The following is a 12,725-nucleotide window of genomic DNA, read 5'->3' as shown; positions in this document are numbered from 1 at the left end:
CCTGCGATTTTTTTCAGAAACCTATCCTACATTGCCATCGCATGTTTCCTGACCTCACCATGCTCACCAACCCGTGGTGCTTTTCTCCATTCTACATTGCCACTCACTGCCTATCCTAATTCAGGCACTCCGATTCACACCACCTCGTGATGTTTTTCTCACTCCTACTAGTGAATGGCCTGTTTGCAACCCTTACATTGCGCACCACCCCTCGATATTTTTGAGAAACCTATCCTACATTGCCATTGCATGTTTCCTGACCTCCCCATGTTGACCACCCCGTGGTGCTTTTCTCTATTCTTCATTGCCACTCAATGCCTATCCTAATTCAGGACCTCCGATTCACACCACCTCGAGATGATTTTCTCACTCCTACTAGTGAATGGCCTCCTTACAATGTGCACAACCCTGCGATGTTTTTGAGAAACCTATCCTACATTGCCATTTCAGGTTTCCTGACATCACCATGCTCACGAACCCGTGGTGCTTTTTTCCATTTTTCATTGCCACTCAGTGCCTATCCTAATTCAGGCCCTCCAATTAACACCACTCGGTGATGTTTTTTTCACTTCTACTTGTGAATGGCTTGTTAGAAAGCCTTAAAATGCGCACCACCCCGCGATGTTTTTCAGAAACCTCTCCAACATTGCCATTGCATGTTTCCTAACCTCCCCATGTTGACCACCCTGTTGTGCTTTCCTGCATTCTTCATTGCCACTCCCTGCCTATCCAAATTCAGGCCCTGCAATTTACACGACCTTGTTATGTTTTTCTCACTCCTACTAGTGAATGGCCTGTTAGAAACCCTTACAATGCGCACCACCCCATGATGATTTTCTGAAAACACTTCTACATTGCCACAGCATGTTTTCTGACCTCCTCAAGCTGACCAACCTGTGTTGTTTTCTCCATCCTACATTGCCAGTCACTGCCTATCCTAATTCAGGCCCTCCGATTCACACCACCCCATGATGTTTTTCTCACTCCTACTAGTGAATGGCCTGTTAGAAAGCGTTACAATGCGCACCACCCATGATGTTTTTCAGAAACCTATCCTACATTGCCATCGCATGTTTCCGGACCTCACCATGTTGACCACCCCATGGTGCTTTTCTCCATTCTTCATTGCCACTCAGTGCCTATCCTATTTCAGGCCCTCCGATTCACACAACCGTGTGATGTTTTCTTCACTCCTACTTGTGAATGGCTTGTTAAAAGCCTTACAATGCGCAATACCCGGCGATGTTCTTCAGAAACCTATCCTAAATTGCCAAAGCATGTTTTCTGACCTCCCCATGCTGACCACCCCGTGGTGCTTTTCTCCATCCTACATTGCACTCACTGCCTATCCTGATTCAGGCCACCCGATTCACACCACCCGGTGATATTTTTCTCACTCCTACTACTCAATGGCCTGTTAGAAACCCTTACAATGTGCACCAACCCGTAATGATTTTCAGAAAGCTATCCACATTGATACTGCATGTTTCCTGACCTCCCCATTCTGACCACCCCGTGGTGCTTTTCTCCATCCTACATTGCACTCACTGCCTATCCTGATTCAGGCCACCCGATTCACACCACCCGGTGATATTTTTCTCACTCCTACTACTCAATGGCCTGTTAGAAACCCTTACAATGTGCACCAACCCGTAATGATTTTCAGAAAGCTATCCACATTGATACTGCATGTTTCCTGACCTCCCCATTCTGACCAACCCGTGGTGCTTTTCTACATCATACATTGCCACTCACTGCCTATGCTTAATCAGGCCCTCTGATTCACACCACCCCGTTATGTTTTTCTCAAACCTACTAGTGAGTAGCCTGTTAGAAACCCTTACAATGTGCACAACCCCGCGATTTTTTTCAGAAACCTATACTACATTGCCACTGAATGTTTCTTGACCTCCCCATGCTGACCATGCCGTGGTGCTTTTCTCCATCCTACATTGCCACTCACTGCCTATCCTGATTCAGGCCTTCCGATTCACACCACCAAATGATGTATTTCTCACTCCTACTAGTGAATGGCCTGTTAGAAACACTTATATTGCGCACCACCCCGCGAGTTTTTCAGAAACCTATCCCACATTGCCACCGCATGTTTCCTGACCTCCACATGCTGACCACTCCGTGGTGTTTTTTCCATTTTACATTGCCACTCACTGCCTATCCTAATTCAGAGCATCTGATTCAAACCACCGGGTGATGATTTTCTCACTCCTACTAGTGAATGGCCTGTTAGAAACCCTTACAATGCGCACCAGCGCATGATGTTTTTCTGAAAACTCTTCTACATTGCCACAGCATGTTTCCTGACCTCCTCATGCTGACCACACTGTGGTGCTTTTCTCCATCCTACATTGCCACTCACTGCCTATCCTAATTCAGAACATCTGATTCACACGACCCCGTGATATTTCTCTGACTCCTTCTAGTGAATGGCCTGTTAGAAACCCTTACAATGCTCAACACCTGCGATGTTTTTAAGAAACCTATCCTACATTGCCATTGCATGTTTCCTGACCTCACCATGCTCACCAACCCGTGGTGCTTTTCTCCATTCTACATTGCCACTCACTGCCTATCCTAATTCAGGCACTCCGATTAACCCCACCTCGTGATGTTTTTCTCACTCCTACTAGTGAATGGCCTGTTTGCAACCCTTACAATGCGCACCACCCCTCGATGATTTTCAGAAACCTATCCTACATTGCCATTGCATGTTTCCTAACTTCCCCATGTTGACCAGCCCGTGGTGCTTTTCTCTATTCTTCATTGCCACTCAGTGCCTATCCTAGTTCAGGCCCTCCGATTCACACCACCCCGAGATTATTTTCCCACTCCTACTAGTGATTGGCCTGCTACAAACCCTTACAATGTGCACAACCCTGCGATATTTTTCAGAAACCAATCCTACATTGCCATTTCATGTTTCCTGACCTCACCATGCTCACCAACCCGTGGTGCTTTTCTCCATTCTTCATTGCCACTCAGTGCCTATCCTAATTCAGGCCCTCCGATTCACACCATCCCGTGATGTATTTTTCACTCCTTCTTGTGAATGGCTTGTTAGAAAGCCTTACAATGCGCACCACCCCGCGATGTTTTTCAGAAACCTCTCCAACATTGCCATTGCATGTTTCCTGAACTCCCCATGTTGACCACCCCGTGGTGCTTTCCTGCATTCTTCATTGCCACTCACTGCCTATCCTAATTCAGGCCCTCCTATTTACACCACCCCGTGATTTTTTTCTCACTCCAACTAGTGAATGGCCTGTTAGAAAGCCTTACAATGCGAAACACCCGGCGATGTTTTTCAGAAACCTATCCTACATTGCCAATGCATGTTTCCTGACCTCCCCATGCTGAACACCCCGTGGTGCTTTTCTATATCCTATTTTGCCACTCACTGCCTATCCTTAATCTGGCCCTCTGATTCACACTACCCCGTTATGTTTTTCTGAAACCTACTAGTGAATAGCCTGTTAGAAACCCTTACAATGCGCACAACCCCGCGATGTTTTTCAGAAACCTATACTACATTGCCACTGAATGTTTCCTGACCTCCCCATGCTGACCACTCCGTGGTGCTTTTCTCTATTCTTCATAGCCATTCAGTGCCTATACTAATTCAGGCCCTCCGATTCACACCACCCTGTGATGTTTTCTCACTTCCACTAGTGAATGGCCTGTTAGAAACCTTTACAATGTGCACACCCAGTGATGTTTTTCAGAAAACTATCCTACATTGCCACTGCATGTTTCCTGACCTCCCCATGCTGACCACCCCGTGGTGCTTTTCTCCATCCTACATTGCCACTCACTGCCTATCTTGATTCAGGCCTTCCGATTCACACCACCCGGTGATATTTTTCTCACTCCTACTAGTCAATGGCCTGTTAGAAATCCTTACATTTCGCACCAACCCGAAATGTTTTTCAGAAAGCTATCCCACATTGCCACCACATGTTTCCTGACCTCCCCATGCTGACCACCCCGTGGTGCTTTTCTACATCATACATTGCCACTCACTGCCTATCCTAATTCGGAGCATCTGATTGAAACCAGCCCGTGATGTTTTTCTCACTCCTACTAGTGAATGGCCTGTTAGAAACCCTTACAATGCGCACCACTCCATGATGTTTTTCTGAAAACTCTTCTACATTGCCACAGCATGTTTCCTGACCTCCTCAAACTGACCAACCTGTGGTGTTTTCTCCATCCTACATTGCCAGTCACTGCGTATCCTAATTCAGGCCCTCCGATTCACACCACCCCATGATGTTTTTCTCACTCCTACTAGTGAATGGCCTGTTAGAAAGCGTTACAATGCGCACCACCCACGATGTTTTTCAGAAACCTATCCTACATTGCCATCGCATGTTTCCTGACCTCACCATGTTGACCACCCCATGGTGCTTTTCTCCATTCTTCATTGCCACTCAGTGCCTATCCTAATTCAAGCCCTCCGATTCACACCACCCCGAGATGATTTTCTCACTCCTACTAGTGAATGGCCTGCTACAAACCCTTACAATATGCAAAACCCTGCAATGTTTTTCAGAAACCTATCCTACATTGCCATTTCAGGTTTCCTGACCTCACCAGGATCACCAACCCGTGGTGCTTTTCTCCATTCTTCATTGCCACTCAGTGCCTATTCTACTTCAGGCCCTCCAATTCACACAACCGTGTGATGTTTTCTTCACTCCTACTTGTGAATGGCTTGTTAAAAGCCTTACAATGCGCAATACCCTGCGATGTTCTTCAGAAACCTATCCTAAATTGCCAATGCATGTTTTCTGACCTCCCCATGCTGACCAACCCGTGGTGCTTTTCTCCATCCTACATTGCAATAACTGCCTAGCCTAATTCAGAACATCTGATTCACACGACCGCATGATGTTTTTCTCACTCCTACTAATGAATGGCCTTTTAGAAACCCTTACAATGCACACCGCCCCAATTTTTTTTTCAGAAACCTATTCTACATTGCCACTGCATGTTTCCTCACCTCCCCATGCTGAACACCCTGTGGTGCTTTTCTCCATCCTACATTGCCACTCACTGCCTATCCTGATTCAGGCCACCCGATTCACACCACCCGGTGATATTTTACTCACTCCTACTACTCAATGGCCTGTTAGAAACCCTTACAATGTGCACCAACCCGTAATGATTTTCAGAAAGCTATCCACATTGATACTGCATGTTTCCTGACCTCCCCATGCTGACCAACCCGTGGTGCTTTTCTACATCCTACATTGCCACTCACTGCCTATGCTTAATCAGGCCCTCTGATTCACACCACCCCGTTATGTTTTTCTCAATCCTACTAGTGAGTAGCCTGTTAGAAAGCCTTACAATGTGCACAACCCCGCGATTTTTTTCAGAAACCTATACTACATTGCCACTGAATGTTTCCTGACCTCCCCATGCTGACCATGCCGTGGTGCTTTTCTCCATCCTACATTGCCACTCACTGCCTATCCTGATTCAGGCCTTCCGATTCACACCACCAAATGATGTATTTCTCACTCCTACTAGTGAATGGCCTGTTAGAAACCCTTACATTGCGCACCACCCCGCGATGTTTTTCAGAAACCTATCCTATATTGCCACCGCATGTTTCCTGACCTCCACATGCTGACCACTCCGTGGTGTTTTTTCCATTTTGCATTGCCACTCACTGCCTATCCTAATTCAGAGCATCTGATTCAAACCACCCTGTCATATTTTTCTCACTCCTACTAGTGAATGGCCTGTTAGAAACCCTTACAATGTGCACCAGCTCATGATGTTTTTCTGAAAACTCTTCTACATTGCCACAGCATGTTTCCTGACCTCCTCATGCTGACCACACTGTGGTGCTTTTCTCCATCCTACATTGCCACTCACTGCCTACCCTAATTCAGAACATCTGATTCACAGGACCCCGTGATATTTCTCTCACTCCTTCTAGTGAATGGCCTGTTAGAAACCCTTACAATGCTCAACACCTGCGATGTTTTTCAGAAACCTATCCTACATTGCCATTGCATGTTTCCTGACCTCACCATGCTCACCAACCCGTGGTGCTTTTCTCCATTCTACATTGCCACTCACTGCCTATCCTAATTCAGGCACTCCGATTAACACCACCCCGTGATGTTTTTCTCACTCCTACTAGTGAATGGCCTGTTTGCAACCCTTACAATGCGCACCACCCCTCGATGTTTTTCAGAAACCTATCCTACATTGCCATTGCATGTTTCCTGACCTCCCCATGTTGACCAGCCCGTGGTGCTTTTCTCTATTCTTCATTGCCACTCAGTGCCTATCCTAGTTCAGGCCCTCCGATTCACACCACCCTGAGATTATTTTCCCACTCCTACTAGTGATTGGCCTGCTACAAACCCTTACAATGTGCACAACCCTGCGATATTTTTCAGAAATCAATCCTACATTGCCATTTCATGTTTCCTGACCTCACCATGCTCACCAACCCGTGGTGCTTTTCTCCATTCTTCATTGCCACTCAGTGCCTATCCTAATTCAGGCCGTCCGATTCACACCACCCCGTGATGTTTTTTTCACTCCTACTTGTGAATGGCTTGTTAGAAAGCCTTACAATACGCACCACCCCGCGATGTTTTTCAGAAACCTATCCAACATTGCCATTGCATGTTTCCTGACCTCCCCATGTTGACCACCCCGTGGTGCTTTTCTCTATTCTTCATAGCCATTCAGTGCCTATACTAATTCAGGCCCTCCGATTCACACCACCCTGTGATGTTTTCTCACTTCCACTAGTGAATGGCCTGTTAGAAACCTTTACAATGTGCACACCCAGTGATGTTTTTCAGAAAACTATCCTACATTGCCACTGCATGTTTCCTGACCTCCCCATGCTGACCACCCCGTGGTGCTTTTCTCCATCCTACATTGCCACTCACTGCCTATCTTGATTCAGGCCTTCCGATTCACACCACCCGGTGATATTTTTCTCACTCCTACTAGTCAATGGCCTGTTAGAAATCCTTACATTTCGCACCAACCCGAAATGTTTTTCAGAAAGCTATCCCACATTGCCACCACATGTTTCCTGACCTCCCCATGCTGACCACCCCGTGGTGCTTTTCTACATCATACATTGCCACTCACTGCCTATCCTAATTCGGAGCATCTGATTGAAACCAGCCCGTGATGTTTTTCTCACTCCTACTAGTGAATGGCCTGTTAGAAACCCTTACAATGCGCACCACTCCATGATGTTTTTCTGAAAACTCTTCTACATTGCCACAGCATGTTTCCTGACCTCCTCAAACTGACCAACCTGTGGTGTTTTCTCCATCCTACATTGCCAGTCACTGCGTATCCTAATTCAGGCCCTCCGATTCACACCACCCCATGATGTTTTTCTCACTCCTACTAGTGAATGGCCTGTTAGAAAGCGTTACAATGCGCACCACCCACGATGTTTTTCAGAAACCTATCCTACATTGCCATCGCATGTTTCCTGACCTCACCATGTTGACCACCCCATGGTGCTTTTCTCCATTCTTCATTGCCACTCAGTGCCTATCCTAATTCAAGCCCTCCGATTCACACCACCCCGAGATGATTTTCTCACTCCTACTAGTGAATGGCCTGCTACAAACCCTTACAATATGCAAAACCCTGCAATGTTTTTCAGAAACCTATCCTACATTGCCATTTCAGGTTTCCTGACCTCACCAGGATCACCAACCCGTGGTGCTTTTCTCCATTCTTCATTGCCACTCAGTGCCTATTCTACTTCAGGCCCTCCAATTCACACAACCGTGTGATGTTTTCTTCACTCCTACTTGTGAATGGCTTGTTAAAAGCCTTACAATGCGCAATACCCTGCGATGTTCTTCAGAAACCTATCCTAAATTGCCAATGCATGTTTTCTGACCTCCCCATGCTGACCAACCCGTGGTGCTTTTCTCCATCCTACATTGCAATAACTGCCTAGCCTAATTCAGAACATCTGATTCACACGACCGCATGATGTTTTTCTCACTCCTACTAATGAATGGCCTTTTAGAAACCCTTACAATGCACACCGCCCCAATTTTTTTTTCAGAAACCTATTCTACATTGCCACTGCATGTTTCCTCACCTCCCCATGCTGAACACCCTGTGGTGCTTTTCTCCATCCTACATTGCCACTCACTGCCTATCCTGATTCAGGCCACCCGATTCACACCACCCGGTGATATTTTACTCACTCCTACTACTCAATGGCCTGTTAGAAACCCTTACAATGTGCACCAACCCGTAATGATTTTCAGAAAGCTATCCACATTGATACTGCATGTTTCCTGACCTCCCCATGCTGACCAACCCGTGGTGCTTTTCTACATCCTACATTGCCACTCACTGCCTATGCTTAATCAGGCCCTCTGATTCACACCACCCCGTTATGTTTTTCTCAATCCTACTAGTGAGTAGCCTGTTAGAAAGCCTTACAATGTGCACAACCCCGCGATTTTTTTCAGAAACCTATACTACATTGCCACTGAATGTTTCCTGACCTCCCCATGCTGACCATGCCGTGGTGCTTTTCTCCATCCTACATTGCCACTCACTGCCTATCCTGATTCAGGCCTTCCGATTCACACCACCAAATGATGTATTTCTCACTCCTACTAGTGAATGGCCTGTTAGAAACCCTTACATTGCGCACCACCCCGCGATGTTTTTCAGAAACCTATCCTATATTGCCACCGCATGTTTCCTGACCTCCACATGCTGACCACTCCGTGGTGTTTTTTCCATTTTGCATTGCCACTCACTGCCTATCCTAATTCAGAGCATCTGATTCAAACCACCCTGTCATATTTTTCTCACTCCTACTAGTGAATGGCCTGTTAGAAACCCTTACAATGTGCACCAGCTCATGATGTTTTTCTGAAAACTCTTCTACATTGCCACAGCATGTTTCCTGACCTCCTCATGCTGACCACACTGTGGTGCTTTTCTCCATCCTACATTGCCACTCACTGCCTACCCTAATTCAGAACATCTGATTCACAGGACCCCGTGATATTTCTCTCACTCCTTCTAGTGAATGGCCTGTTAGAAACCCTTACAATGCTCAACACCTGCGATGTTTTTCAGAAACCTATCCTACATTGCCATTGCATGTTTCCTGACCTCACCATGCTCACCAACCCGTGGTGCTTTTCTCCATTCTACATTGCCACTCACTGCCTATCCTAATTCAGGCACTCCGATTAACACCACCCCGTGATGTTTTTCTCACTCCTACTAGTGAATGGCCTGTTTGCAACCCTTACAATGCGCACCACCCCTCGATGTTTTTCAGAAACCTATCCTACATTGCCATTGCATGTTTCCTGACCTCCCCATGTTGACCAGCCCGTGGTGCTTTTCTCTATTCTTCATTGCCACTCAGTGCCTATCCTAGTTCAGGCCCTCCGATTCACACCACCCTGAGATTATTTTCCCACTCCTACTAGTGATTGGCCTGCTACAAACCCTTACAATGTGCACAACCCTGCGATATTTTTCAGAAATCAATCCTACATTGCCATTTCATGTTTCCTGACCTCACCATGCTCACCAACCCGTGGTGCTTTTCTCCATTCTTCATTGCCACTCAGTGCCTATCCTAATTCAGGCCGTCCGATTCACACCACCCCGTGATGTTTTTTTCACTCCTACTTGTGAATGGCTTGTTAGAAAGCCTTACAATACGCACCACCCCGCGATGTTTTTCAGAAACCTATCCAACATTGCCATTGCATGTTTCCTGACCTCCCCATGTTGACCACCCCGTGGTGCTTTCCTGCATTCTTCATTGCCACTCACTGCCTATCCTAATTCAGGCCCTCCTATTTACACCACCTCGTGATTTTTTTCTCACTCCTACTAGTGAATGGCCTGTTAGAAAGCCTTACAATGCGCAACACCCGGCGATGATTTTCAGAAACCTATCCTACATTGCCAATGCATGTTTCCAGACCTCCCCATGCTGACCACCCCGTGGTGCTTTTCTCCATCCTACATTGCACTCACAGCCTATCCTAATTCAGAACATCTGATTCACACGACCCCGTGATGTTTTTCTCACTCCTACTAGTGAATGGCCAGTTAGAAACCATTACAATCTGCAACACCCGTGATGTTTTTCAGAAAATTATACTACATTGCCACTGCATGTTTCCTGACATCCCTAGGATAACCACCCCGTGGTGCTTTTCACCATCCTACATTGCCACTCACTGCCTATCCTAAATCAGGCCCTCCGATTCACAACACACGGAGATATTTTTCTCAATCCTACTAGTGAATAGCCTGTTAGAAACCCTTACAATGCGCACAACCCCGCGATGTTTTTCAGAAACCTATACTACATTGCCACTGAATGTTTCCTGACCTCCCCATGCTGACCATGCCGTGGTGCTTCTCTCCATTCTACATTGCCCCTCACTGCCTGTCCTGATTCAGACCTTCCGATTCACATCACCCCATGATGTATTTCTCACTCCTACTAGTGAATGGCCTGTTAGAAACACTTACATTGTGCACCGCCCCGCGATGCTTTTCCGAAACCTATCCAACATTGCCACCGCATGTTTCCTGACCACCCCATGCTGACCACTCCGTGGTGCTTTTCTCTATTCTTCATAGCCATTCAGTGCCTATCCTAATTCAGGCCCTCCGATTCACACCACCCCGAGATGATTTTCTCACTCCTACTAGTGAATGGCCTGTTAGAAACCCTTACAATGCTCAACACCTGCGATGTTTTTCAGAAACCTATCCTACATTGCCATTTCATGTTTCCTGACCTCACCATGCTCAGCAACCCGTGGTGATTTTCTCCATTCTTCATTGCCACTCAGTGCCTATCCTAATTCAGGCCCTCCGATTCACACCACCCGGTGATATTTTTCTCACTCCTACGAGTCAATGGCCTGTTAGAAACCCTTACAATGCGCAATAACCCGTAATGTTTTTCAGAAAGCTATCCACATTGATACTACATGTTTACTGACCTCCCCATGCTGACCAACCCGTGGTGGTTTTCTACATCCTACTTTGCAATAACTGCCTAGCCTAATTCAGAACATCTGATTCACACCCCCCCATGATGTTTTTCTCACTCCTACTAGTGAATGGCCTGTTAGAAACCCTTACAATGCACACCGCCCCAATTTTTTTTCAGAAACCTATTCTACATTGCCACTGCATGTTTCCTCACCTCCCCATGTTGACCACCCTGTGGTGCTTTTCTCCATCCTACATTGCCACTCACTGCCTATCCTGATTCAGGCCACCCGATTCACACCACCCGGTGATATTTTTCTCACTCCTACTACTCAATGGCCTGTTAGAAACCCTTACAATGTGCACCAACCCATAATGATTTTCAGAAAGCTATCCACATTGATACTACATGTTTACTGACCTCCCCATGCTGACCAACCCGTGGTGGTTTTCTACATCCTACATTGCCACTCACTGCCTATCCTTAATCAGGCACTCTGATTCACACCACCCCGTTATGTTTTTCTCAATCCTACTAGTGAGTAGCCTTTTAGAAACCCTTACAATGTGCACAACCCTGCGATTTTTCTCAGAAACCTATACTACATTGCCACTGAATGTTTCCTGACCTCCCCATGCTGACCATGCCGTGGTGCTTTTCTCCATCCTACATTGCCACTCACTGCCTATCCTGATTCAGGCCTTCCGATTCACACCACCAAATGATGTATTTCTCACTCCTACTAGTGAATGGCCTGTTAGAAACACTTAAATTGCGCACCACCCCGCAATGTTTTTCAGAAACCTGTTCTACGTTGCCACCGCATGTTTCCTGACCTCCACATGCTGACCATTCCGTGGTGTTTTTTCCATTTTACATTGCCACTCACTGCCTATCCTAATTCAGAGCATCTGATTCAAACCACCCTGTGATGTTTTTCTCACTCCTACTAGTGAATGGCCTGTTAGAAACCCTTACAATGCGCACCAGCGCATGATGTTTTTCTGAAAACACTTCTACATTGCCACAACATGTTTCCTGACCTCCTCATGCTGACCACACTGTGGTGCTTTTCTCCATCCTACATTGCCACTCACTGCCTATCCTAATTCAGAACATCTGATTCACACGACCCCGTGATATTTCTCTCACTCCTTCTAGTGAATGGCCTGTTAGAAACCCTTATAATGCTCAACACCTGTGATGTTTTTCAGAAACCTATCCTACATTGCCATTGCATGTTTCCTGACCTCACCATGCTCACCAACCCGTGGTGCTTTTCTCCATTCTACATTGCCACTCACTGCCTATCCTAATTCAGGCACTCCGATTAACACCACCCCGTGATGTTTTTCTCACTCCTACTAGTGAATGGCCTGTTTGCAACCCTTACAATGCGCACCACCCCTCGATGTTTTTCAAAAACCTATCCTACATTGCCATTGCATGTTTCCTGACCTCACCATGCTCACCAACCGGTGGTGCTTTTCTCCATTCTTCATTGCCACTCAGTGCCAATCCTAATTCAGGCCCTCCGATTCACACCACCCCGTGATGTTTTTTTCACTCCTACTTGTGAATGGCTTGTTAGAAAGCCTTACAATGCGCACCACCCCGCGATGTTTTTCAGAAACCTATCCAACATTGCCATTGCATGTTTCCTGACCTCCCCATGTTGACCACCCCGTGGTGCTTT

The sequence above is a fragment of the Cavia porcellus genome, unplaced genomic scaffold, assembly GCF_034190915.1.
Source record: "Cavia porcellus strain 051 isolate PalLab524CR breed Dunkin Hartley unplaced genomic scaffold, mCavPor4.1 scaffold_44, whole genome shotgun sequence".
Taxonomy (NCBI): Eukaryota; Metazoa; Chordata; class Mammalia; order Rodentia; family Caviidae; genus Cavia; species Cavia porcellus.
Note: the sequence above shows the minus strand (reverse complement) of the source record.